The sequence below is a fragment of the Ascaphus truei genome, chromosome 3 (assembly GCF_040206685.1).
Source record: "Ascaphus truei isolate aAscTru1 chromosome 3, aAscTru1.hap1, whole genome shotgun sequence".
Taxonomy (NCBI): Eukaryota; Metazoa; Chordata; class Amphibia; order Anura; family Ascaphidae; genus Ascaphus; species Ascaphus truei.
The window spans coordinates 392,363,461-392,391,457 of NC_134485.1; the positions used below are offsets into that span (position 1 = coordinate 392,363,461).

The 27,997-nt window shown below is 40.8% G+C and overlaps 1 protein-coding gene across 4 annotated transcripts in view; it reads right to left on the reverse strand.

The window, feature by feature from the left end:
• CNTN5 (contactin 5) overlaps positions 1-27,997 on the reverse strand; it is a 1,772,202-nt gene that overhangs the window by 955,855 nt on the left and 788,350 nt on the right. The gene's annotated exons all lie outside the window — the stretch shown is intronic.

Sequence of the window (27,997 nt, forward strand, 5' to 3'; positions counted from 1 at the left end):
TCAATTTACCCTTTTAAAATTAAACTTCAAGTGGCCCAGGACATAAACCCTATGTAACCCTATGCTTAGTAACCTCAAAAATTCCCCCAACCACTGTTCTCCTGGCATTAGCCAAGCTACATCAGGAAACCACAATTGGAAGAATAGGTTCCCAAGATAATCAAAGCTCTGGTGCTTAGATTGGAGCAGAGTTAACTTACTCATGTACAGGGAAGAACACATAATTAGCTTCCCAGTGGGTGATATGCAGAATGTGCTCAGAATACTCCTTCAGGATTCATTTGACAAATTAGTGTGTTTTCATTCATTTTCTACTCTACTTAACCTCATTAGCCTAAAAGTGACCGATAAAGCTTCTGACAAAGTAAGTGGCCGACAAAGCAAATTCAAGCCTTGAAATGTAGATTTAAATGACAAAAAAAATTAAATGTGAAGAGAAAATCGCATGGATTGAATTTTCACTTATCGTGTTTTTATTTGAACAAAAATACATAGAATTGTGCTGTGCTGGTGAGTAGTAGAATAAAAAACTGCTTCAAATTGAATTGACAAAGCTGACACCACAAGAAATGTTTCATTTGGGGAGTTTTCCCATTTTGGGTTGGTGATGAGAAGTTACATTCTACAAACAAGTCTGTGCTGTGCAACTCTGAGACGTGCTGTGTGACTCTCAAATACTTTGTTCGGTTTCTCAATAGCCAACAACTGCTGCACTGCAGGAGGTAAAATTTGTTGGCACAAAGTGCCACTTGAGATCAGTGTACTCGACGTTTGCTGTGTGTTCATCATTATGCTTCTGTTGTATTCTTTCTGGCATAATCTGATTATTGAATTGTGGCTCATACAGTACATAACATTATTACTGCTTGTAATAGTGACATGGAAATAACCACGGGGAAGGTTTTAGTAACAGATGTACGAATCCTTGTTATTAATACAATTAGGCAATTATTAATATAGTTCAGTATATGCCAGGTTTGTTACTCATATTAAACGAGTTTATTAAAATGTAACCACATATAAGGTACAATATGGTTGCCATTCTACTATGGCAGGCAACGCAAGAATACTATTGTCCGTAAAACCATGCAAAGTTTGAGATTGTTTATTAAAGAGGAAGTACCTCCTAGGAGTGAAGTGACAGTGGCATATGTAATAGATTAACATTTAAATTTAATGGGGGAGGGGGGGGTCTTTTATATTCTTTATCTTATGTCTCAACCTCAGATCTACAGTTAAATTGATGTTTTTATTATATTTTTTTGTTTGTGAAATAATAATGTTGTCATCATCAGTCAGATTAACAGATAAATATAATTATCTAACATGCCTTAAATTATTTTAAAGGAAGAGAAAACCTGGCAAAAGTAAATGTATTACTTTATGGCGGTTGCATCTTTCTAAGGCTCCAATTACACTGATGAGCTGTACGTGTGACTGCCACTTGAGGCCTTTCACATTTTAATTCCTAATTTTGCAGACCAGGAGAACATGCATAGCAACTTGAACAATAATTGTGTTTTATAAACATCTTTGTGCTTCTACTTCTAACAGAGCCCTTTAGTACTGTTTAGAGATGTGCCCAATTTTCACCAAAGTTTGCGAACCGTGCAAAATGTGAATTTTTCATTAGAAAAACATTCAACAAGTTAATCGACCTGATTAATTTCCATCAACAAATATAGCTTTTGCTGGAGAGAGTTTAATTTAAATATTCATATTAGCTTATTCCCCCGGTATCTCAGAGATACACTTCTCTATTTATAGTTACATTTATCTAAAGTAAGGCAACCAGAAATCCCTAGTGAAACATTGTATGTATCATTTTATTTATATAGCATCAACCATAAGCGCAACACTTTACAACATTACAATAGGACGTAAATAATGTACGTTACAAACAATGGGAATAAGTGCAACAGGTAAACAACAACATAAGGCTAAAGGACACCCTGCCCCAAAGAGCTTACAATCGAAGTGACAAATCTGACATGTGTCAATTATGTCTTGTAGTGGGGGGGAAGCCTTCCTGACACCAGTACTGGCAATGAGATTTCTCCCCGGATAAATCCTCTATGTTTTAACTTATATTCCTATTTACATTGTTTTTCTGAAAAAAATTCTAAACGTCCCCTAGAGAGATCTCCTGTATTTGCCATCACAGTGTCCACGGGTAGAACATTTCAAATTTTTAGTGCCCTTATTGTAAAGAACCTTTTAATTTGCTGATGAAATATGAAGGTACTGTCCCTGGGAAAAAAAGTTTGCTTGAAAGTTCCTTGTACACAAATCAACATCTTACCCTAGGGGGCCGCCGGTGGGGTTTGAGGAAAGAATGTTTTGGGTCATTCACATGGTCCCTTTGTTAGCAAACAGATGCAGTCGTTATTGTGGTCTTATTAAGACCCTGGTGCTGGGATCACAGGGTTGTTAATCTGAGCTACTGCAGGTCTATGCTGCAGCAGATCAAATGAAACATAGGGAGGAAGGGGGAGCATCTCTGGCAGCTCTAAGAGAAAATAGTCTACATGAGACTGCTTCAAAAGTTTGATTTCTCTCAAACAGGGATGTCCCTCACATTCTGCAAGGACAAGAGTCCAGACGGCTCCTGTTGCCTCCCTCATCTGGAGAGAATACAAGCTCCAGCTGTAAACTCTTTTCTTTCAACTCCTTTAAACTCTCTTCACTTACCAACTTGTTAACATCACTTGCTCTCCCCCTCTCTCTACCCTTAACCCCTTGTACACCCCACCTTATGCCCTTAACCCCTTCCCGCAACCTCTGCTCTTAACCCCTTACCTCACCTTCTGCGTTCCACCTCCCATAACTCTTCTCTTACAGTACGTAAGACATTATCTACTATAACACCTCCTCTTAAACCCTAACACACATCATCGTTTCACCTTTTAAATCCTTACATCCTCTTTTGTCTTTTCTCCTCTACATTACTTCAAACCGCCTCTGCCCTCATTTCTGAGACATCCTAAAATGTTGCTGATGCCTTATGCTACTACCATTGTTGAGTGTCTTAATACATTGTAGTTTACTCATTCTATAACAAGGTTATTACCTCGCAAACAGATTGTTTCATTTTCCCTGTTTTTCTTCCAGAATTAGAAACGCTGAGGTCTTTCAGAGCTTTAATGTGCACTTTTTAGATCTAAAAATACCCTGGTGCAAATAAAAACAATGTATGCCTCTGATCTTCATGGACATCAGTATTGTCCAGTTTGAAGCTGGAAAGTCATTCTCTGATAACTTAGTGTTTTCCTGTTGTCCCATTTGACATTTGGCAGGCTTTTTGATTTCCCAAAAGAGTCAAAACACCGGAGCAAAAAAGGTTAATAGCTCAGAAAATGGGCTGGTCCCCGGAGGTAAAAGTAGCACAGTAAAGAATCCCGTAAATAAAATTAAATAACCCCAAAACCCACCCCCCCCCATACTGCTTTAACATTTAATATATTTAAAGTCATATTTAGAGTTTTTTTTCAGTTATGCTTAGAAATGAAATAATACATTTATTTATAAAATGTTTTACCAGGAAATAATACATTGAGAGTTACCTCTCTTTTTCAAGTATGTCCTGGGCACAGAGATATAATAACAATACATGGTTACATTAAATGAACAGAGGCTATACAGTCAATTCAGATATTTCATGGACAGTTAGAGATACTGTATGATTATTGGCGTATGTAACATTTACAGACAAGATTAAAATGGTATTAGAAGAGGCAAGATAAGTGCGCAATGTGTTAGAAGAGGCCCTGCCTCAAGGAGCATACAATCTACAAGGCCAGGTAAATTGGAAAATTGGGCACAGGGGATAAAAGGGCTGGCGAGTTTCATATTGAAATAGAGCAGCTTTAACATTACGAACATCAGCATATGGCAGAGAATGGCTCACATGCTTTGGCTGCCCTTCGGCTGCTCCAAAGGCTGTCGGCTTTTAGGGTGATGCCGATGTAGACTGAAGGGGTTCAGATTGAATGTAGCTGTGGTTTCAAAGTGCTTTGTCCTCCTGGGTTATTAATATTCAAGTGGACAGGGTTGACGAAACACATAGCAGTAAGCAAACACAAATGTTAACCCTTGGCATGCTGGTTCTGTGCAGAGGGGAGCATGTCTTTGGGAACCCTTTCAGTCGTCCGTATTTGGGTTAATGCAAATGTAGACTGAAGGGGTTCAGATTGAATGCAGCTCTGGTTTAATCAATATACAGCAAAACAGCAGTAATTCCCAAACACTGGGGCCTATTCTTGTAGATGTGAGGCTGTCCTTGTCAAAACGTGGATTTTAATTAGGTCATAAGTAACATATTAAAATTTGGAAATTTACCTAATTCTCACACACAAATTGAATCTATTACATTGTGTCTATTTGAAGATGGATTTCTGTGATTCAGAATTCCTTATGGACTCTATTTGATTTACTGTATGTCATTCAAAATCCATTTTGATTTCCCATTACTATGGTTTCATGTCATTCATGCTGAAGAAAAAATAAGGATGTGAGAAAAAAACATATTTAAGGAAAACAACTGATTTGCAGGAAAGTTAGAACAAGTGAATTGTTTTATAGTACATTTTGGGTACAAAATGGAACCCATCAAGGTTAAAGGACATACATCCATACAAAGGATTTGTGTCCAGACTTTTCCAAGGATGAGGATGTGTTATTGTTTCATTGTATTATTGCATCATACTAACAAAGTAATGTATAAGTTAAATTTTAGTCAGGAAATAACTATATGATGTCTGTTTGGGAATAGTTTCCTCACAACAGAAACACAGAGCCCAGAGCATTGTTCTCCATTATTAACCTGCATCTTTCCTGTACTGCTGGAAGCTTAGTATTGTTGCCTCTATAAGAATAACGAAAGGAACTGCAAGAAATCTGTTTTTGGCTAATTCATTTAAAATTATATACAAAAGATTTGTATTATCTATTCTCCAATTATTTTCACTATTTTAAAAGTGACATTCCAGCAGGGAATTCACGAGAGTTTGTCTTGGTTTTAATTTTAAGCGGAATTACCATAATGTGGTGAGATCACGCATCAGCCAAGATATATTAAGCACCCACCGTGTCAGTGTTGTTGGGAATGAGGGAGAAATAGTTTGGAGTTTAGAGGTAGTTTAGTTTTTTATGCGATTTATATTGTGAGATGTCTTTTTCTCTTCTGTCTTGTGTTTTTTCCTTATTGTCTTGTGAGATTGAACGTTTATTGTCAGACTCTGTATTTGTGTATTTCTATTAGAGTCAATTAGTAATTTTTTTCCTAACTCTAGTCTGTGTTTATTTGTTGTGTGAGTGAGATGGAGGGGAGGCATGGGAGTGTGGGTGTGGGGAGTGTGACTGGCCATGAGATGAGTGATGGGAGTGGTGGAGGTGAGAGGAGCGGTGGGAGTGGGGGAGGTAAGAGGAGTGGAGGAAGTTGGAGTGGTGGAGGTGAGAGGAGAGGAATGGTGGGAGTCGGAGTGGTGGAAGTGAGAGGAGAAGAGTGGTGGGAGTGGTGGAGATGCGTGAAGAGGTGGAAGTGGGAAAGATGTGAAAAGCGGCAGAGGTGTGAGGAGTGGTGAAGGTGTGAGGAGTGGTGAAGGTGGATTTATGGAGGTTAGAATATGTGGGTCAGGAGGGTCCCAGTTGGTGAAGGTAGTCTAGAGGTAGAGGAGCCCAGGAGGGACTCTGGGAAGAAAGGTATGGGATTGGTGCAGTTAGAGGGGAGTGGTGTTCAGGAAAAGAATGACAGGAGAAAGTCTGACTCTGGAGGCTCAGACCTAGAGCCTCCACCTGTTGTCGACAGGCTAACGTAGACATGGTGCAGGTGGTGTGCGCAATATAAACTTTACATCTCAAGAAAATTAGGTTCTGATTGAGAAGTTGCTTGAAAATTATAGCAAATGGGTTGTCAACCATGCAGAAGCAAAATGCATGGAAGAAGATGTAGCAGTGTAAGCAGTCTGAGAGTGATGGTAAAATGGTAAAAAACGATTCTCGGACCTGAAAAGGTGAGTGGTTAAGGAAGCTGCTGAGTCAAGTTCACATGCAGCTGTAACTAAAGGTGAGCGACCTAAAATCACAGAGAAAATGCTAATGAAGGAGATGCTTCATGGAATCCTTTATCCAGATGTCACATATGGCATGGAGGGAAACCTGGACATTGACCCTGGGGAGTCAGAGGAGGAAGCAGGCTAGTCATACCTTTTTTCAAAGTGATAACCTATCACCACCATCACAATGACCACTATTCATAAAGAAGCATTGCTGCGTATTTCACCCCTATCCAGTGCCACTGGATTGGGGTTCCATAACCTCCATGCAAGCTTCATGAACACTGGCCATTAAAGTTACAAAGGAGTACTAAATTATGTAGGTACCGTACTCAGACGTAGGTGGGAACTCCGAAAATAGCTACAGATATAGCAATATGAAACAGGTGCGCAAATCACATCAGGATATGGAAAAGAAAGTGAAAACACAAAATAGTGCAGTATTGTCTGCTCCAACAGATAATTTCAATGCTGGAAAATCTATAAAGTTTGCACTCACGTGTTTAACGTGAAATGAAAGCGTTGTGGTTGTTGAAAGAGAATGATCACAAACAATAACAATTAACCCTTTCTACATAACATTAGCTGTTAGTGGGTTTTTAACATTAAAAACAGTATTATACTATTTTCTTTCCCTCTTTTGTACATGGATTTCCCCCTCCTCCCCCCCCTCTATATGGATCTTGAGTACCTGTCTGGAGACATAAGTTGGTAATTTTGAACAACCACAACGCTTTAATTTCACGTTAAACACGTGAGTGCAAACTTTATAGAATTTCCAGCATTGAAATTATCTGTTGGAGCAGACAATATTGCACTATTTTGTGTTTTCACTTTCTTTTGCATATCCTGATGTGATTTGCGCACCTGTTTCTCCTTCGTTTGCTGATTGAATTTGGTTTGAATTCTACGTCGGGAGCTGCTCTCATTAAGGATAGTATATCAACCGTTGCTATGATAAATTATTAGTAATATTATTTGCGCTTGTTCTTTCTTTCACAGATATAGCAATATGACTTACTGTCTCTGACACTGGGTCATGCTGCGAGACTGCCGCGGTGCCGGAGGATAATTGATGTGGGGTTCTGATCTGGAAGTATGGACGCCCGCAATGCGACCCTGGCAGACACAATCTCCAGAGTCACATTCTTTCGCTTTTTCAGCGACGGATCTGGAGACAGGAAGTCTGCTACATCTGTAAAGTAACAATTACTGTACTGTACTATTGCACAAGTGTACAGAATCTCCCATGTGCTGATTGCAACAATATGCACAGTTCCTCTTTAAATAAAAAAAACCTTCACATATGTCTTTAAATGGATGCTTTAATTATCTAAAATCTGTAAACATGATTTGGATAATGTTAGGCATATAAAGTAACAGTAGACATTACTTAATCATGGCCTATGGTAAAGGCATTTTGATTAGAAGAGAACAATTCTGACCAGGCACACTGCCAGTTTTGAGTGGCTCCGAGACCCCAGAACTGTTAAATGAGCCAGAGCCACTTATCAACTTGACCCTAGAGCCTATTGCAGTGAAAGAAGAAGCTCCAGGTCCAGAAGCAATCCCACACAAACAACATATAAAAGTGTAGATGATGACGCATTCAGATCAGATTTTACAATACATATACACAATACCACAGTGAACCATTAAGATTAAGAAAAAGGAACAGGGAAAAACGCAAAATCAATTAAACATGATCTCAAACAAAGAGCCTACTCCAGCAGGTCATAGAGGATCAAAAGCAGCAAACAGCTGCACGGGACTGAACTGCAACATTAACAGAAATGTGTAGCATATTCAGGGAATTGATTGCTGTCCTTAGATCCCCTGCAATATTTACGACAATATCTACCACAGCGTCACCTTCCAGCACCTGCACCCTCACACAACGTGAAACACCCAATCCAAGTGCACATCCTACCCCCTAGAAACATGGGCCACAAGCTAGACCAGCAACCAATAGGCCTAGAAATAAAAACCAAATACAATATTTTGTATTATATGAAATGTTTTTGCCGGGACTAGTATTATATCAGTATGGTATCAGTACCATCAAAGGTACCCGCACCCCCCCGCAACACTCAGCACCCGCCGCCAGCAGCGAAGGTAAGGGGCCAAAGGAGGGCAAAAGGGGTCCAGGGGGGCCCATGCTATATGTGTTTTGTGTGTGTAGAGGTGGGGGGGGGGCTGCTGTGTATCCTCAGTGTGTGTTTTGTGGGTGGAGATGGGATGCAGAGTGTTTTGTTGGTGTGTGTGTGTGTCTGCAGTGTGAGGGTTTACAGGGGGCTGCAGTGGGTGTAGGGAGGGGTATGCTGGTGTATTTTTGTGGATGTAGAGGTGGGGTAGAGTGTTTTGTTGGTTTGTGTGTATCTCTGCAGTGTGTGTTTTGTGGGTGCAGATGGGGGGCTGCAATGTGTGTTTTGTGGGTGGAGGAGGGGTGCAGAGTGTTTTGTGTGTGTGTGTCTGCAGTGTCCGGGTTTACAGGGGGGGCTGTAGAGGGGGCCTGCTGCTGTGTTTTGTGGATGTAGAGGGGGGCAGCAGTCTGTTTTGTTTGGTGTGTGTGTCTGCAGTGTGTTTTGTGGGTGTAGAGGGGGGGGGGCTGCAGTGTGTGTGTCAGTGGGTGTAGAGGGTGGAGGAGAGCTGCAGAGTGTGTTTTGGTGTGTGTGTGCAGTTTTGTGTGTTCACAAGGGGCTGCAGTGTGTTTGTGGGTGTGTGTGTGTGTTTTGTGAGTGTAGACGGGGGACTGCAAAGTGTGTTTGTGCATATAGAGGGGGGTTGCAGAGTTTTTGTGTGTATAGAGGGGGGGTGCAGTGTGTGTGTTTGTGTGTGTATATAGAGGGGGCTGTGTGTACAGTATGTACAATTTCCTTTTAATAAACTTGCAGTAAAAGTGTAAGAAAGTTGATAAAAATCAATATGACTACAAAAGTGTCTATCTTTTTTATGAAAAATAATTAAAAAAAAAAAGCCTACATTTAGCCTATAATAGTAATAATCCCTTCAGACCAGGGTGCCTCGGGCCTTCAACTCTACCAGCCAGGGGATTATTGTCCAGTAATGCCCTGTTCTTCGGGGATAATTACTTAATTAACAAGCATCTATTCCCAACAATTCCCCAATATACTTAAACCATTCAGCCAGACTTGCTAATAATTGAATGGGTTAAATGTGGGGGCTTTGAGGAGTGAACCACATTTTAATGAATTTTCTATTTTTAAACACACAAAATATTTAAGATTCAGCCAATCCAGAAAACATAAATGTGGTTAATGTTACAGTCAATCTGGAAGCAATTGCATAAAACGAGTCATTTTTTGGCATGCATTATTGTTTGATTTATTTGGCTTGGGGATTTTTTTGTATTCTCTGACATCTCTATTTGCCTAGAAGGTTGGCACATTACACCCACTAGATAAAAAGGCGATGAAGAGTGGTGTGAAAACTATCATGCCCTCAGGGCTCAAAAATATCTATGGTAGTGTTGCCAGCGCTCTGTGTTACATTATCTGAGATTTCAGGCTGGATACTGAACTAAGTGCCAGCAGTCAACAGAAAATATGTTGACACTTTTATAAATCAAGTAATTGCAAAGTTGGAGAGTAATATCAATCTAAAAAGTTTTTCTTTTAAATGTGTGAAAGAATGGCACCTGCTTTGAGAAAGGAAAAGACTATTAGTGTTCTGGAATTGAATAAAGTTTATATGCCGCATGCTTCAAATTGTGAGCAAATTAGTTACAAGTATATGCGAAGCAATATATTTAAAAAAAATAAAAATAATGTTGGCCCCAGGTGTTCTATTTCAATAATGTACGCTGTATTTATCTCCTTAGTCTTGCACTTATTCGCAGCAAGGGATAGGAAGGGGTAAGGGGTAGGAAAAAGTGCCCACGCTACTGCTCTGTGCCAAGGCAATGCGGTGCAACAATCAGGGGTGACAACGTAGATAAATGGGGGGAAAAACAGGACCCCTATATGAGAGCACTCAGCAAGGTGATACCTAAAGAGACACTTAGATCCTAGTATACAGATGGGTAACTGATGTGTACTTTGAGCAATGTGAGATGAGTGTTTTAAAATATAAACTTTATTCAGAGCTGTGCTCAAATAAAATAAAAAGTGAGGAAAACAATGATTCCTTGTATAACCTTAATGAAATCGGCGAAAATAAAATGAAGGAGCTTGCAGCAATTGCAGGTGCGTAGGGTAGTATATACAACTCAGTGGTACTGGTTGTTACTGTTAAGAGGCGGTATACTGATGTATAGGTGCCGGGTGGGTAGGAACTGAGGGGAGGTGCCCTAGTAGGATGTCCTATTGAGCCTCTGTATCTCCAACCAACAGTCCCTATAGACGGCAGAAGGTGTGTTCTCCTATATCAGTGATTTCCAACCTTTTTTGTTTGGAAGAACCCTTGAAGTATTTAGAAAATCTCGGGGAACCCCTATCTGGCTGACACATATTAGGTCACAACATTTCACACCTCACGAGCCACCTCTATTTCCCACCCTTTACCCATGTATTTCTCTCCCATCGATCTAACTCCCCCCCATCCCGCCTCGCATGTATTTATCCCTTGCGTCTCACTCTTACTCCCTCTTTTCCTCACTCACTCCCTCCTGCCTCCCTCTCTTCTCTCACTCACCCCTACCATCCGTCAAATACCCCACTCTCTCTCTCAATCCACCCTACAAAATACATAACAAAAATCCGTACCCCCAAGGGGGGGGGGTCTGTGGTCAATAGGAGGAACCCCTGAGTGCTTCAAGGAGCCCCAGGGTTCCACAGAATCCTGGTTGGGAATCACTGTCCTATATATATATATAAGCACATGTCCTAAGTCGTTTGAACTATGAGTCTATGTATGTGCACAGACTACTGTACTGACATTGTGTGGTTGACCCTGACGCCACCACTATTTATATGGGCACAAATTCACTGTTCAGGTCTGAGCTTATATAGGGACACACAGTGGCCAGGTGTCCCTGACCTATCTTTATGCAGTAGCCCGGCTGCCAGGCATATCAGTATAGGATGCTAGGCACTATTCGTTCTAGCGCTACCTGGTGGTATAGCAGTGTAAGAGTTAGATCGCTACAGCAGAGGTGCCAGAATAGAGGCCATGTAGCTCAACAGACCCTCTAGCCCTGTGTTCAGGTATGTGGGATACCGAGTTAACCTGTAGTATCATTCACTCAGGGTCACACCACAAATCCAGACATAGGTAAATGCAGTAGCTATGACAAATTGTGGATGTAAGGCTTCAAGTACACTCACTGGTATACCGTAATGTGAATAGCTAAATAGCTGATGTCCGTGGGTGCTATGAGGGTAAGAATACTGCTGCTTCCATAATTATATCAGCGTGTCCGACCCCGAGTGAGCCGAGTCTATGGCTCGTTCAGGGTCGCTGATTAAACAGCTGCTGTCAGGCTATCCTCTTGCTGCCTGTTAGTGCTAATGAATACCGCACTCGTTTGTTTGGTCGCTGCTAAGTTATGTAGCGTTTAATTATATATATCTGCCGGACGTGTACTTGCACCCTGCACAGTTGCAACGCAAGCTTGTAAACCAAGATGGTCTAAAAAGTGGCATATTTATAACCACTATAGATCAGTACTTAAAACACGGATGTGCTCGGATCAGTGATCTGAGACACTTAGTATTGACGTCATCATGTCCACTGCCGACGTACGTTTCGCGCATGGCTTTCTCAAGGCTGGAAATAAACCCCTAGAGTGATCAGATATATATATAGGGTGAGTAGCTTCCTAATTGGTTGACAGTGAGGTCAATCACAATAGCATGAATCATCATAGAAAACAAGGTATGAATGTTCTTATTGAATGCCACAAAGCGTTACTTCTGACATTGGGTATAATTAAGCTTCTGTAATCTTGAGTATGTCTTTTATTTTATTGGCATAAAACAGTGCACACAATACATTATCCGGATGTGGAATCATTTTAAGGTAAGTAATGTAGTGTAGTTGCACTGATAATAACACTGGTTTGATGTTAATCATCATAGAGAACAAGGTATGAATAATCTTATTGAATGCCACAAAGCGTCAAATCTGACATTAGGTGTAATTAAGCTTCTGGAATCAAGATTATAGGTGTTATTGGCCTAAATCAGTACACACAATACATTATCAGGAGGTAGAGTCATTTTGAGGTAAGTAGTATTGTATTGTAATTGCACTGATAATGACACTGGGCCGATAGTGGGATTCCATTCCCTCTATATAAATGGGTAGAATACTCATCCCTTATTAAGACCCTGGGGGGAAAGTGTCCTGAGTGTATAAATCCACCTGGATCCCTTCTTAAGCAGTTCTTGATCCCAATCACCTTTCCTTATCCCCATAGGTAGATAGTCAATGCCAAGACATGTAAGAACCTTACTGTCCCCATCATGGTGTTTGAGGACATGTTACATTAACTGAGATTTCAGGCTGGATACTGAACTAAGTGCCAGCAGTCAACAGAAAATATGTTGACACTTTTATAAATCAAGTAATTGCAAAGTTGGAGAGTAATATCACGCTAAAAAGTTTTTCTTTTAAATGTGTGAAAGAATGGCACCTGCTTTGAGAAAGGAAAACAATATTAGTGTTCTGGAATTGAATAAAGTTTATATGCCGCATGCTTCAAGCTCTGAACAAATTAGTTACAGGTATATACAAAGCAATATATTAAAAAAAAAAAAAAATAATGTTGGCCCCAGGTGTTCTATTTCAATAATGTACGCTGTATTTATCTCCTTAGTCTTACACTTATTCCCAGATCAAGAGCTGACACACACATACAAGAGAAGGCAAAATAGGTAGAAAACATGGTTTAACAGGTACCTTAAGAGACTGATCAAAAAGCTGCAGGAACTATGATGATCCATTCGCCATTAAAAAAGGTGTTTGATTTTTATAATTATGTCCACATTTCAGTCACAATAAAATAGATACCGGCACAGACATTATACAAACGTTATCATAAGTTTTTGACCGATCTTTATTTTTATAAGACTCTGGGGGTTATTCAGTAAAGTGTGATAGGGCAGTTCAGGCACTACTGGGCAGGAATAACTATTGACTTGTCCATGTGACAGTGCTAGATTGGCACTTTAAGGAATAATTCAATTTAAGGAATAATTCACTTAGGCACAGATACACAAAGCTACATTAAGTCAGGGCTCGCAACATTATGTTATCAAAATCAGTTACGGACGTTATGTTCCCTGAGATTAACAGAGATCCACAAAGCTAATTATATGCAATCACAATAACTGTTTGTGACGTCATTAGAATAGGCTAACCAGCATGTTAAGTTAGCACTGTCTTACGTTAGTTTAACATGACTCGCATTATGCCAGTCTTACCTAAAGGTGGCTCCCTCTAGACCCTGAAGTATAGGTTTTGCTGGGTAGAGGGAGAGAAGTTAGAGAGAGGAGGTGAGAGTGGGAGAAAGGGAGAGAGGAGGGAGAGAGGGTGAGGGACAAGGTTAAGGAAGAGAGAGACCCAGTTGTTATATATATATCCACTCAACACACACCTTGTTGTGCACAGGTGTCTATTCATGTCTTGTTTGACAGTGAGTTTCAGGGGATATATATAGAATCACAGAGGCACAGCTATGTGATCGCGCAGCGTGCCCTCCTGTGCGCCGTCGCGATCACCATGGCTGCAGCCTTACCTTGTGAGGTCCTGCTCTGAAACCAGTAGCCGCTACTTTAATACCCCCTGGTGTCCGCTTCCGCCGCCACCATCAGGTAGGCATGGAGGGTGGGGGCTGTTGATGATGATGATGAGGGGGACAGCTGAAAGGGACTGAGGGAGATATGATGATGGGGTGGTTGATGATGATGAGGGAGACTGCTGAAAGGGACTGAGGGAGATATGATGAGGGGGGTAGTTGATGAAGATGAGGAGTGCTGGGGGAGATGACGATGATGAGGGGTGCTGGGGGAGATGACGATGATGAGGAGTGCTGGGAGAGATGATGATGAGGGGTGCTGGGGGAGATGATGATGAAGGGTGCTGGGGGAGATATGTTGTTTTGTGCATTTTTGTATGTCTGCGGTCTCACCAAATAAACCCCATTTTATTTAACAATGTTGTCTTGCCTAGTGGATTGATCCCAGAAGGTATAAAGGTGTTAAAAGAGCTGGTCTTCCATGACAGGCTTTTTAAAAAAGAAATGTATAATTTCCTATATAATTCTGTTTGAAATTAGAATATAATGTGAAAATATAAATTAGTATTATTAATCATCATCACTGACACTTTCCTATTACTATTTCAAACAATAACTACAGCTGCAATGAGTGACCAGAAAAAAAGAAAGTTGGAATCGGAGAATCGATATTTTAATGCTGAATGGACAAATAAATATTTGTTTACTATGTTCCGAGAAAAATTTTTATGCCTCGTGTGTCGCGAAATGGTAGCCGTTCCCAAGAAATATAATATTCGGCGGCACTTTGAGACTAAACATCCCGAAGTCGCCAAATTGGACACACATGGAAAGAAGGTTAAAGCAGCGAATTTTGTGAAATGTCTTGGTGCAGAACAACAGATTTTCCAGAAAGTGAACACCGAGAACGAGGCGTCCACCAAGGTCAGCTTTGAAATTTCGAGGGAAATTGGTGCTGCTGGAAAAAGTTATACTGAGGGTGACTTTATAAAGAAATGCATGTTAATTGGTGTTTCTGGGTTATGTCCAGAAAAGAGGGGAACATTTGAGAATGTCAGTCTAACATGCATGACTGTACAGAGGAGGACAGTGGAGATCTCCACCAATCTTACTGATCAGTTGAAGCAGAAAGCCAGTGAATTTCACTTTTACTCTCTAGCAATGGACGAAAGTACAGATTTGAAGGACATGGCTCAACTTCTTATTTTTATTCGAGGTATTGATAGAAACTTCTAAGTTACTGAAAAGCTTGTTGGTATGTGCTCCATGACAGGTCGAACAACCGGAAAAGGAATATCCCCTGAAGTAATAAAGTGCGTGGATGATAAATTGGGAATACGTTTTGCAAACTTGGTGGCCATTTGTACTGATGGTGCATTGGCAATGTGCGGAAAACATGTTGGAGCGGTTATGCTTATTGAACAATTTATCGGTAGACAAATAACCAAACATCACTGTATAATACATCTTCAGGTTCTACGTAGCAAAGTTTTGAAGTTTTATTATGTAATGTCAGTGGTAGTTTATATTGTTAACTACCTCCGTTCTAGGGGACTGAAACATAGGACATTCCGAGCTTTTCCTGAAGAGGTAAACGCCGAGTGCAGCAACCTATTTTACCATACGGAAGTGAGGTGGTTGAGTCAAGGACGAATGCTCCAGCGTTCCATTGCTTTAAAAGAGGAAGTAGCCAAATTCTTAGAACAAGAACCAAGGCAATTTCCAGAGCTTGAAGATGATTCCTGGAAACATGATCTTTTCTTCTTTTGTGACATTACAACACATCTAAATAACCTCAACATTCATAATAATAAGCTTATATTTCAACTTTATGCAGCAGTGAAGGCTTTCAAAATGAAATTGAAGCTTTTCAGAAGTCTGCTGTTGAAATGTGAAATGTGTCACTTTCCCACTTGGCACAGCATATCCCTCAGCACAAGCACACAGAGCTAAGAGAAAAATACGCTATGAAAATTGATGGTCTGATTGAAGAATTTGACAGAAGTCTCACTTCGTCAAAAGAAGATGACATTCAATTGAAGATGACTGAAGATCCCTTTTCAGTGGATCCAAGAGACTTGTCATTCCAATTGCAGTTAAACGTTATAGATCTTCAGTATTCGACAGATTACAGAAATAAGCACAGAGAAAGCAGTCTGCAGGAATTCTACAGAAGTATGGACAGTGAAAAGTACCAAAATCTTGATGAAGCTGCAATGAAAACGTTCAGCATTTTTGGCAGTACCTACATTTGTGAACAAACGTTCTCTATCATGAATATGAACAAAAACAAACAACGTTCTTGTCTGACTAATGACAATTTGGAAGACATTTTAAAGATGTCTACTACAAATATGACCCTGGAATACAACAAGCTTGTTTCTGAAAAGAGGTGTAATACCTCTCATTACATTTGTGAGATGATTAGGAAATTAGTTAATTTGAATTAAAGTATTTTAAATGTAATTTTGTTTCAAGTAAATATGGTAAATACATGTATAATTTTGAATAATAAATGCTGTTTTACCCATGCGGCCCGAATCTGTTTTCCTTGGAGCATTTCGCCCCTTCTCACTTTACAAGTTGTGCAGGCCTATACTATACTCTCGTATTCACTCTCTCTGTAGGCCATATTCAGAGTTTGAAGGGAGTTAAGGACACCTTAAAATATGACCTAACTAATGTAACATTAAATCCCTACATTAACTATAACAGAGCTCTGTGGATACGCATTGTTAAAGAGAAAATATCATATGTTTAGGTATTTCGCTTGCACCATGCACGAATCTGCAAGCTCTGCCTTAGGCTGGGCTTTTAGTGCCTTGCGATGGCGACGCAATGTCGCTCCAAAACAAATCAATCGACTCCGTCGCCAACGCTTATAGTAAGCGCGACGGCGATGGTGCGACGGAGCGACGGAGCGACGGAGCGACACCGCATCTGAAAATTTGGAAGCCGGGTCTATTTGATTTTTTAGAGATAGTCGCCACATGTCACAAGGTTTCATAAAACTTTTTGAGTGAAAAGCAGCAGAAACTGCAAAAGTACGTTTTTTTAAAGAATACTAGGCCTCTTTTAAAAAAAAAGGAATACATAGGCCTCTGTGAATCCTTTTAAACTTGAAGCCTATTATTTCTTATTAAGGACCTTCCTTCTGCCTTAAAGTTTTACTTCCAAGTGGACGCTCGGTGCACTACTTATAATGTTTATAATGCTTTTAATCATGGCCAGCAACAAATTAGCAGTACAGTATGTACTGTACACTATGTTCTTATGAACATTAAGTGAGAAATGACTAAAACAATTTCCGCTGTCTTACAGCAATTACATAATAGAGGTAGTGCAAATTAAATGAGTTCTTAAGTATTAGGTGATACTAACATAGATGTAGAAGACAAGGAGACCATCTAAGGAATATAAGGAACTGAAGAAAGGATGGCATAGGGAATTGTAAACAAACAGAGAGGTTAATAAAGATATGAAAAGGATGGTGAGAAATGTGGAGAGCATGTGTAGCCATGTATACTAATCAGCCTTATCTAACACAAACTCTGGTACCAGTGCAGGCAGTGTTAGGGGTAAATATATGCCCTTGCTGCTGCAACAGTAAACAAATCCCTTGAGTGATAGGGGGTGGGCCTAAGGCCTGTGTGCTGACCTATCAGGGGCTCAGACATAGGATCCTCCCTCTTGTTACAAAAGGGACTTCAGATTCAAATGTAGTGGTTGTTGGAAGTGTGGATCCAGGCCTCTGGCCACCTTCCTTCCCCTCCCTCAAGGGATACTACCCCTTACTTCACCAGGGAGCAAGGGAGCAGAGGATAGACCTTTGGGGCCACAAGTCCTGGAGGTTGATTCCAGAGACCAGAGAGAAAAGAGTGTACATGCTGGTATGCTGTATGAAGAAAAAAGAGACATCATTTGTTTTACACTCCTGCCTGAGACTGCAGTTTATCAGGGGGAGTGCAAGAGGTTCTCCTGCACGGACTGTACCTAGCCCTGCTGGGGCCTGCTAGAAATGGAGGCGCTGCACCCATGAAGAACTGGGAAGATTCCTAAAGCCTGTCCTGTTTGTCCCCAACTAACATTGGTGGACACTCAGTATCCTGTAAGCCTAGCAGGTGAGCAGCACAACAACACCAGGTAACAGTGAAATCTCCCAGAGGGTGGGGGAACACCTGTTACACATGTAATACCATCCATTCATCAGCAATGTTAAGGAGAGTAGGGGTTCAGGGTGGGAGACGGGGTTGAATTGTAAAATTAACAGAGAAGCAGAGAGAAACATTACAACCAATTCTGATAGTGTGTAAGTAACCTCATATCAGCTTTGTGCTCTTTTTTTTGGTGTTCAATAGCATTATAATTTTGAGTTCAAATGTTTTCCATTGTTGAGTGTTTTAAACCATTTCTTTGATTATATGGACTTTTAAATCATTTATAGAATGATCTTGCTGTGAGAAGTGGTATCCCACTGTAGTATCTTCCTTCTTCATGGTATGTTAATGTGTGTTTGTGTAGGTTCATTCTGGTTTGATGTTTTTTGCTGGTTTTACCAATTCAATGTAGCATCCTTGGTCACATTTGCTGCATTGAATAATATATACCACATTCCTGGATGTGCAGCAGTACGTGGAGTTAAACGTTCTATGTGTAACTCTCCCTTCTCGGCTCCCTAAGGAGGTTACATCAAGGTAGTTGTGTGTGTGACATCAGCAATGATTTACCTTGTCTCAGGGTGCTGTCTGTGGTTGGCTGGGCAGAGGAAAAGATGGGCACCGGGCGTTTTTATAGTACAACTTCAATCTTTATTCAAGTTCCCATGCTTAGGAACATTGCTGTCACAGTTAAATTTTAGATTGACATGGTTGTACTTTATTTAATCCATACTCCTATCGTTCTTGACACATCTCTTCCCTAAGTACCCACACTTAACACTCATGGGAGGTGCATTTACTTGTTACTGTTCCCAGTTCATCTTGTTGATTGGGCCCAACATGTTAGCAACATTCTTATGTTCCCTTTCACTGTGGGCCCCTGCTGAGATAATGGCTTGTTCTGTGTAATGTTACAGGTACTTTCCAGCCCTGATCTTGAACTGTCACTTCCTCAGAGCGTACTAAATGTAATGTGGATGGGGATCTGCTTGTAGGGATGATCCCCAGACACACTAGGGCATTTCTGCTGATTTTCCCTGCCCTCTGAGGCATGTCTGCATTCCTCTAACTGGGACATGCTCTTCTCATGTGGCCATACTATAGGATCCTAACTGATGGGGCACTGTCCCTAACTGCAATATAATAAAAGGTGGCCTGATCTATAATATACTTGGGGAACTTATCCCCTACCTCTTCTCCCTGAGGCTCCTCTCCTGTCATACTGGAACCTAGCACAAGAACTCTATGCTTCGTCTTTAATACCTCCTGTGACACAGCACCTCTGTGTCACTACAGGGTGAAGCATATCATTGACTGATCAACATTAACCCCTTTTAGTACACTAGTAAACCCACAAGGAGGGGTTTACATATGTTTCTAACGGGCAGTGGGATCTTGGCATACATGTTTGGAAAGTTTTCAGCGTGTGTCATTGCATGGTTTTGTGCCATTCTCAGCATCCTTGAGTTAAGTATAAAGTTTCTGTTGACTAACTTCTGTCTGAAATATAGTGGTTGCCTGAATACAAGGATGGTAGGTTTGGGGAAAATGTAATTTAACGTGTAATCCTCTGTCAGCATAGGTGGCAGATGTTTGATTTATTTTTTACATTCCCTCTAGGGCAGGGTTGTATGTGGCCACCAATGGTATGTTTGTGGTTCTTTCCTTCTTTTTGTATTGGAGCAGGTGTTCTAATGGGGATTTTAGTGCACTTAAAGCCCCACAAAAACAACTGTGGGTACATACTGTAGTTTCATCATTAAAACTATTTCACGTATGAGAATGTAGGTATCTACATTAGATTGTAAGCTCTTCGGGGCAATGACTCCTGTTCCTTAATGTCACTTTTATGTCTGAAGCCCTTCTTCCCAATATGTGTTATTTGTATTATTTGTTATTTATATTATTATCACGTGTATTACTGCTGTGAAGCTCTATGTACATGAATGGCGCTATATAAATAAAGATATACATACATACATACATACTGTTCATACATACATCTTCAGTCCAACACTAGCATTGTTAAAATTGCACAATCCAACTTGGCAGTCACACTACTGTACATTTCTGCTGAAAAAAATATATTTTGACAGCTGTCACTAATACATTTTTAAATATATTTTATGTCTCATCATAATTGCAATTGTCCAAACATTGCTAGCAGCAATGAATTTTGTTATCTAATTGGCTAATTTGGACACAAATTATACAATGGATTAATTTGCGATCACAAACCATATGTTTTTTCGTGAGAACTTAATGGAAATAATTATCTAAAGATATTGAAAGTGTCCATGTTAAAGGGACCAACACTGAAGGCAGTTCTGGGAACTAAGCTAAGAATATATTGATTAAAGTACAGCATTTATAGATGTGAGCTCTTCAAGTTCATTGTTTACTAAATGGCACTTACGTTCTTTAAAACATCAGTATGATTTATATATTTTTTCTTTTATGTCAAAAATTAATGCTATTTGCGGACGGATTATTTGTACCTATATTCAGAATGGTGTTTGCAAGATTTAAATAGACTGTATTCCACTAGGTAATATTTTCTGACAAAATACAGCCAAGTATGCTGGTGTATAATAGGACTAATTTAGGTCCAAACCAGATGAATAATTCCACAACTGCACAGCAAACGGATATATTTAGTAGACATTAAATCTTAATGAAGGTGGAACAAGTAGCCAACGCCATGTAAAATTCATGTTTTTTTACAATATAGGTCCAAAATTTGATTCTCATGAATTATTAATTAATTTCCATTGATGTCAATGTGTCTGTACATCATAACAGCTATTGAAGAATTGCTATTGTATATTAAGAAGTTGTTTGATAAATATGAATAGCCATACAGAATTTTTTTTAGATTTTATAAGATGGGAAACATGATAACCATTCAGACAGGGTGCAATGTGCGGTGTGATATTCTCTGCTCTAACATGTCAGTATACCTACAGCTTGTCAGTGATTTGCAAGAACATTATTAAAAGTTTACATCAAGTATGTAATTAAAATATCAAAGTTGTACACATTTCTCATACATCTCTATCAGCCTAATTCCCTGTTCCCGAACTGCGATTGGCTGAAAACCATTATTTACTAAAATAGGGATACTGTACAGTATATTGGATTATGCCCTATGACCAGTACTCATTGTCTAAAAATGGTTTTACATGAAAATGATCATTTCTGCATGAAAAATAATTTGTCATAATAAAAACAGGAGCGGGAGTATTTATTATTTTATTTTAAAAATGAATATCAGAGTAAAAATGAGCATGTAATATGCAAAATTACTTACCTGCAAGCTATTCAATATAGTGAAAAAGCCAGCTATAAAGAGATCTCTTGCATCAATTTTGCACTATTTTTTCACCTACTACAATCTAGTGAAAAGGGTAGTTTGATCATCTTTTGCAAACTTGCGATATGGATAAGATTGCAAGATGTGAAGAGACAGTCCTGGACTAACTGATACAATTACTAAAAACAGACACATACAAAAATATAATCATTTATATGTACAAGGGTGTGCAAACAGGAGGGCTGGGGGCGCGAGATTTTTCTGGGGGGCACGGCCATTGCTGAAGCCCTGCGCTCTTCCCAAGGCCTTTAAATTAAATGCCGGGTCATCGCGTGAAGCCTCTTCAACGTAACTTATCTTGATTCTGCCGGCTTCAGGACTCATCTCCATGGCAATGCGTCATCAAATCGGAGGAGATGTCTTTGGGTTATAGTCAGCTCCTAGTACAAGGCCGCCATTCAGGAAGAATCATGATATGGTACAAGGAGGAGCTTAAAAGCCAAATAAACCCAATAAAAAGAGTTACCCACATGTGGCTACAAATAAAAGGCTCCATGTTCACCCACCAATATAACACATACATATGTGCAGCATACATTCCTCCCTCCGAATCCCATACTACAAACCAGATATCTTCAAGATCCTACAGACAGAGGCAATCCACTTTCAGACCCTGGTAAAATGCTGATATGTGGAGACCTCAACGCCAGAACAGGCAGAGAACAGGACTACATATCTACAGATGGAAATAACTACATCTTTTGAAATGACACTTGCTGTCATAGCTCTGTGACACGCCAAAGAACCAGCAACGACAGCGCAATAAACAAGAATGGTAAAGAGCACCTAAACCTGTGTCACGGTCTGGAACTGTACATTATTAATGGACAGACAAGGGGAGACTCTTTGGTTAGATACGCATACAGTTCTGTGCTTGGCAGCAGCGTGGTGGATTACGCAATCACTGATATAGACCCACAAGCCATCAGTGCTTTCATAGTCAAACCAGCATCACTCCTATCAGACCACAATCAAACCCTGCTCTATATTAAGAGACCAGACCAGACCAACAAAGAGCAAAAAAACTCTCTCCAACCTTCATAGACTGAAAGCCACCTACAAGTGCACAAAACAGAGCCACACGACAAACACAGAAACAATCAACAGCTCAGAAGTCGGAAACCTACTCCAAAACTTCCAGAACACAAATTACAAGCAGAACAAACACGGAGTAAACTTGACAGTAAAAAATCTCAACAAAATATTCAATCTAATAGCAAGAAAATTAAACCTGAAAAAGCTCTAACAGACCAACAACAAACACCAACATCAAAGAAAAATGGTTTGATAAGGAATGCAACACATAGTTACATAGTTGCATAGTTACATAGTAGATGAGGTTGAAAAAAGACTTCCGTCCATCAAGTTCAACCTATGCTAAATTTAGACAACAGATACTTTATCCTATATCTATACTTATTGATCCAGAGGAAGGCAAACAAAAAACCCCATTAAGGGGAAAAATTAATTCCTTCCTGACTCCAAGAATAGGCAATCGGATTAATCCCTGGATCAACATTCTTCTCATTCATACTTATTTGGTATATCCCTGTATACCTTTCCTTTCTAAAAAGATGTCCAACCTTTTTTTGAACAAATCTATTGTATCTGCCATCACAGTCTCCATGGATAATGAATTCCACATTTTAACTTACTGTAAAGAACCCTTTCCTTTGTTGCTGGTGAAATTTCCTTTCCTCCAACCTTAAGGGATGGCCCCGAGTCCTTTGTACTGCCCGTGGGATGAATAGTTCTTTTGAAAGCTCCTTGTATTGTCCCCGAATATATTTGTATATAGTTATCATATCCCCTCTTAGACGCCTCTTTTCTAATGTAAATAAATCTAATTTAGCTAGCCTCTCCTCATATGTTAGAATATCCATCCCCTTTATTAATTTGGTGGCTCTTCTCTTCACTCTCTCTAGTTCCATAATGTCTTTTCTTAGGATTGGTGCCCAAAATTGTACTCCATATTCAAGGTGTGGTCTTACTAATGCTTTGTAAAGGGGCAAAATTATGTTTACTTCCCTTCCATCCATTGCCCGTTTGATGCAAGATAAGATCTTGTTTGCCTTTGCAGCTACTGCATGACATTGGGCACTATTGCTATGCTTGCTGTCTACAAGCACTCCTAAATCCTTCTCCATCAAGGATTCCCCCAATATATCTCCATTTAATTTGTAAGTCGCCTTTTTATTCTCGCATCCCAAATGCATAACCTTACATTTATCTGTATGAAACCTCATCTGCCATTTACCTGCCCACGTTTCCAGTCTCTCCAAGTCCTTCTGAAGACAAATTACATCCTGCTCTGATTCTATTACCTTACACAATTTAGTATCATCAGCAAAGATGGAGACTTTGCTCTCGATCCCAACCTCAAGGTCATTAATAAACAAGTTAAAAAGCAGGGGTCCCAGTACCGATCCCTGAGGTACTCCACTCACGACTTTAGCCAAACCTGAAAAAGTTCCATTTATGACAACCCTCTGTTGTCTGTCCTTTAACCAGTTTTCAATCCAGGTGCATATATTATTACTGAGTCCAACTTTCTTTATTTTGTACACCAACCTCTTGTGTGAAACCGTATCAAAAGCCTTTGCAAAATCTAAGTAGACCACATCAACGGCATTACCCTGGTCTAGATTCCTACTTACCACCTCAAAGAAACAAATAAGGTTAGTTTGGCAAGATCTATCCTTCATAAATCCATGCTGACTATTACTAATAATTTTATTTTCCATTAGGTATTCCTGAATATTATCCCGTATTAAACCTTCAAGTAGTTTCCCTACTATTGAAGTCAGGCTTACAGGTCTGTAATTTCCCAGTTGTGATCTAGATCCCTTTTTAAATATAGGCACCACATCTGCTTTACGCCAATCTTGTGGTACTGAGCCTGTGGAAATGGAGTCCTTGAATATTAAATATAATGGTTTTGCTATTACTAAGCTTAACTCCTTGAGAACTCTTGGATGTATGCCATCGGGGCCAGGTGCCTTATTAACTTAAATTTTTTCAAGTCGCTTATGAACTTCTTCCTCAGTTAACCAATTGTTCATTAATATGGAGGTTGTGGCTTCCTCCTACTATTGAACTTGATTCTTCCCTGGTAAACACAGAGGCAAATTATTTGTTTAATACGTCAGCTTTTTCCTTATCTCCAATAATCTGCCTACCCATCTCACACTGAAAGGGTCCTATATTTTCTTTTCTCATTTTTTTGTTATTAAGGTACTTAAAGAATTTTTTAGGGTTGACCTTACTTTCTATTGCAATCCTTTTTTCATTATTCATTGTTGCTCATTTGTTTGCCCTTTTGCAATTTTTGTTACATTTCTTATAATTCTGATTCGATGTCTCTGTCCCTTCTGACTTAAAGAATCTAAACGCCTTCCTCTTCTTGTCCATTTCCTCCCCTACCTGTTAACACCCTTAAAAAAAACCTGTGAACAATATCAAACCAAAAACACAGAGACCCAACAATACAGCTCACCCTAAAAAGAAAAAAGAAAACCAAATTGCCCAAAAATTAGAAAGAATTGAAAAAACACTGAATGAAAATACTTTTTGGCAAACCTGGAAACATCTTGATACAAAACAGAATAACAGACACCTGACCATTCAGAATGGCAACATCTGGAAAAACAACTTTGAGGACCTTTACTATGAAATCCCAGAAGAAATCCCGATACAAGAACAAATAAAAATCCTCAGCAAACAAACATCACTGGAGAACATTTTAAAAGATAACCAAAACCCCCTGAACATACCAATCACAATCCAGGAAATAAAAGAAAAAAGAAAACTAATGTAGCATGGCCTCCCGGCAGTTGCTTCTTGTTCATGGACTTTACCTCTGTCAGTCCTGTTAGAACAGGCAGTGGAAAGGTTAATTCCTTCAAAAGGTCTGTGTGACAGGGTGAAGTCAACCCCTATCAGTTATGCCTGGGAAACATATGTCTGAGTGCTTCATCCAGCACTCATAAGGGTTAACTCAGGTGGAAGCTAGCTAATCATGATGTAAGCTGACACCTGAGAGCCAGCAAGCTAGATAAGGATCTTGTTACCAGCAGTAGCTGCCTGTCTCAGATGAGAGCACATGGATAGATGTGCTGCTAGCCAGAAGGATACAGCACACTACTTACTGCAGCCAAAGTAAGATTTGTTTCATTTGTTTGCATGACTGCTTAAAAAGACTCTTACGGTTTGGGTATGGTTTAGCCAGCCAGCCTGCTAGCTAGGACTGCTGTGTTAGTCAGTTTTTTCCCCAAAGTGGAGCAGGATTTATTTTGTTAAAGGGACAGTGTACCCGCATGTTATGTTGCTGTGGAGAAATAAAGCCACTGAACGTTTTCATTTATCCTGAAACTACACGTGTGGACTGTTCCCTGACCTCGGCTACAGGCCGTCCTGCCACAGGTGGTGTCAGAAGTGGGATGTTGGACGGGCCCTGTATCTGAAGGGCCACACACACACAGACAGGAAAAAAAAATGGAGAAATTTTTTTCTCAGTTCCTTGAGCAACAGCTCCAGCTAGCAGAGAAGCAAGCTGAGCGACAAGCCCAGCAAGATGAGCAACAGGCCCAGCGAGAGGAAAAGCTACTCCAATTGCTGGCCGAAGGCCCAGCCCCAGGCAGACCAGGGATTCCAAATAATCCACCGGTGATGCTGCATAAAATGAAGCCAAATGAAGACCCAGAGGCATTTCTCCTCACTTTTAAAAGGGTAGCCACGGCCCACGGCTGGACATTTGATCGCTTGGTAACGACTCTGGCTCCACTCCTCATAGGGGAAGCTCAGGCAGCCTACCAGGCTCTTCCAGCAGACAAAGCCATGGACAATCAGCAACTAAAGGCTGCTATTCTGGATCGCCTAGGCCTCACTCCAGAGACCTACCGTCAGCGGTTCCGGACAGTCAAATATACAAACAGAGACAGACCCCGGGTCGTAGCCCACCGCTTAGTAGACTTATGTACCAGGTGGATACAACCGGAAAAACATGACAAGGCAGAGATCCTTGAACAGTTTGTGCTCGAGCAGTTCATACAGATACTGCCCCCCTCCTCCCGCTCCTGGGTAAAAAGACACGCTGCATTTTCCCTGGATTCAGCGGTCCGCTTGGTGGAAAACTTCCTGGGCGACGACACCCAACAGGATAGCTGGGAATGGCCGGTGCAAACACCAGTTGCTTCCGGTGATACTAGAGGCAGGAGAACAAACAATCGAGGGGTCTACAACCCGCCAGCTCGGGAGATCCAGTCAACCTGATCGGAAGACCCTTTCCCATCTCGGAGGGTTCCTGGTACAAACTCCCGCAGAGACGCCGTCCTGGGTCCGAGGCCACTGGATCACTCAAGGGAAGCCACCACCCACAGTATTCCCCAAGAACCTGGACTCCTGTCACCCACCCGGTGGAGAGGATAACCCCACCAACCAGAAGGGAGGATCCCATCCAACAGCGGAGAGGTCCAAACGCCGAGCCCCGTCAAGAGCTTCCGCTGACGACCGAGGTTGCGGATTCAGGAGATGAGATGGACTGTTCATATGGCAGAACCACTGCCACAGCTTGTCTCCGAGGGGACCACAATCCGTGGTTAGTCCCAGCATCTCTGGAGGGGACAAAAGTAAACGCCATGCTGGACTCGCGCTCTGGAAAAACCCTGATCCTAGAGGGCCTAATTCCAAGCAATAGACTATCTTATGACTCTCCTTGGAATATCGAGTGTATCCATGGGGATACAAAGAGATACCCAACGGTGAACGTTCTACTGCGTATCCAGGATCAAGAGGCTAGCCTACTAGTGGGAGTTGCTCCCTGGCTACCTGCTCCTGTTCTACTTGGCCGAGACTGGCCCTACCTCGAAACATTGTTGGCCCCTACTCCTACGGAGCCTACTTCTCTGGTACCGGAGAAGCCTGGAGACTTGTTCCCTTTTTCCCCAGAGATTTTTCCCCATAGACACCATGTCCCAAAGACACGTAAACAGAGACGTGCGGAAAAAGAGGACTGGTTAAGAAAGGCTGGGACTCTTGGTAACATTAGTCAGCCCAAAGGACTGCGGGTCATGGCCGGGGATGACCAGGGTGGGGAACAGATAGATACGGGAATTTTGCCAGACCTGGATCTTCCTGACTTCCGTCAGAGACAGAGGGAGGACCCAGCTCTGGCTAGACAATATGAGAAGGTGGTACAGGTCAACAACAAGAGAATGGATGAACAGGGTGTAAAAGTGTTTCCACATTTTGAACTGTTGAATGACATTCTATATCGTGTGAATAAGGTTACACAAACAGGGGAGGTCATTCGACAGATGCTAGTCCCTAAAGGGTTGATTAAAACGATGTTCACCCTAGCCCATACTCTCCCATGGGGTGGTCATTTGGGCAGAGATAAAACCATGGACCGCATCTCGTCCCGGTTTTACTGGCCAGGCATACATGGTATTTGCTCAAAACATCCAGGGGGAGCATGTGGGGAGATAAGAGAACAATATATACATATAAGTGCAGACGTTATGTATTGAGTAGATATATAAGCAATGTCTTGGCTCGTATGGCTGATCTACTCACAGGAGCAAGGTTATATTCAAAGCAGTTGGCAAATTGGGTTGCCACCCTTGAAGATATCTGTGAGCTGTACCCCCCTAGCGATTCTCCGTCGGCAGTGTGTGTATAGAGAGAGGGAGAGAACTACATAGTGCGATCAATATGA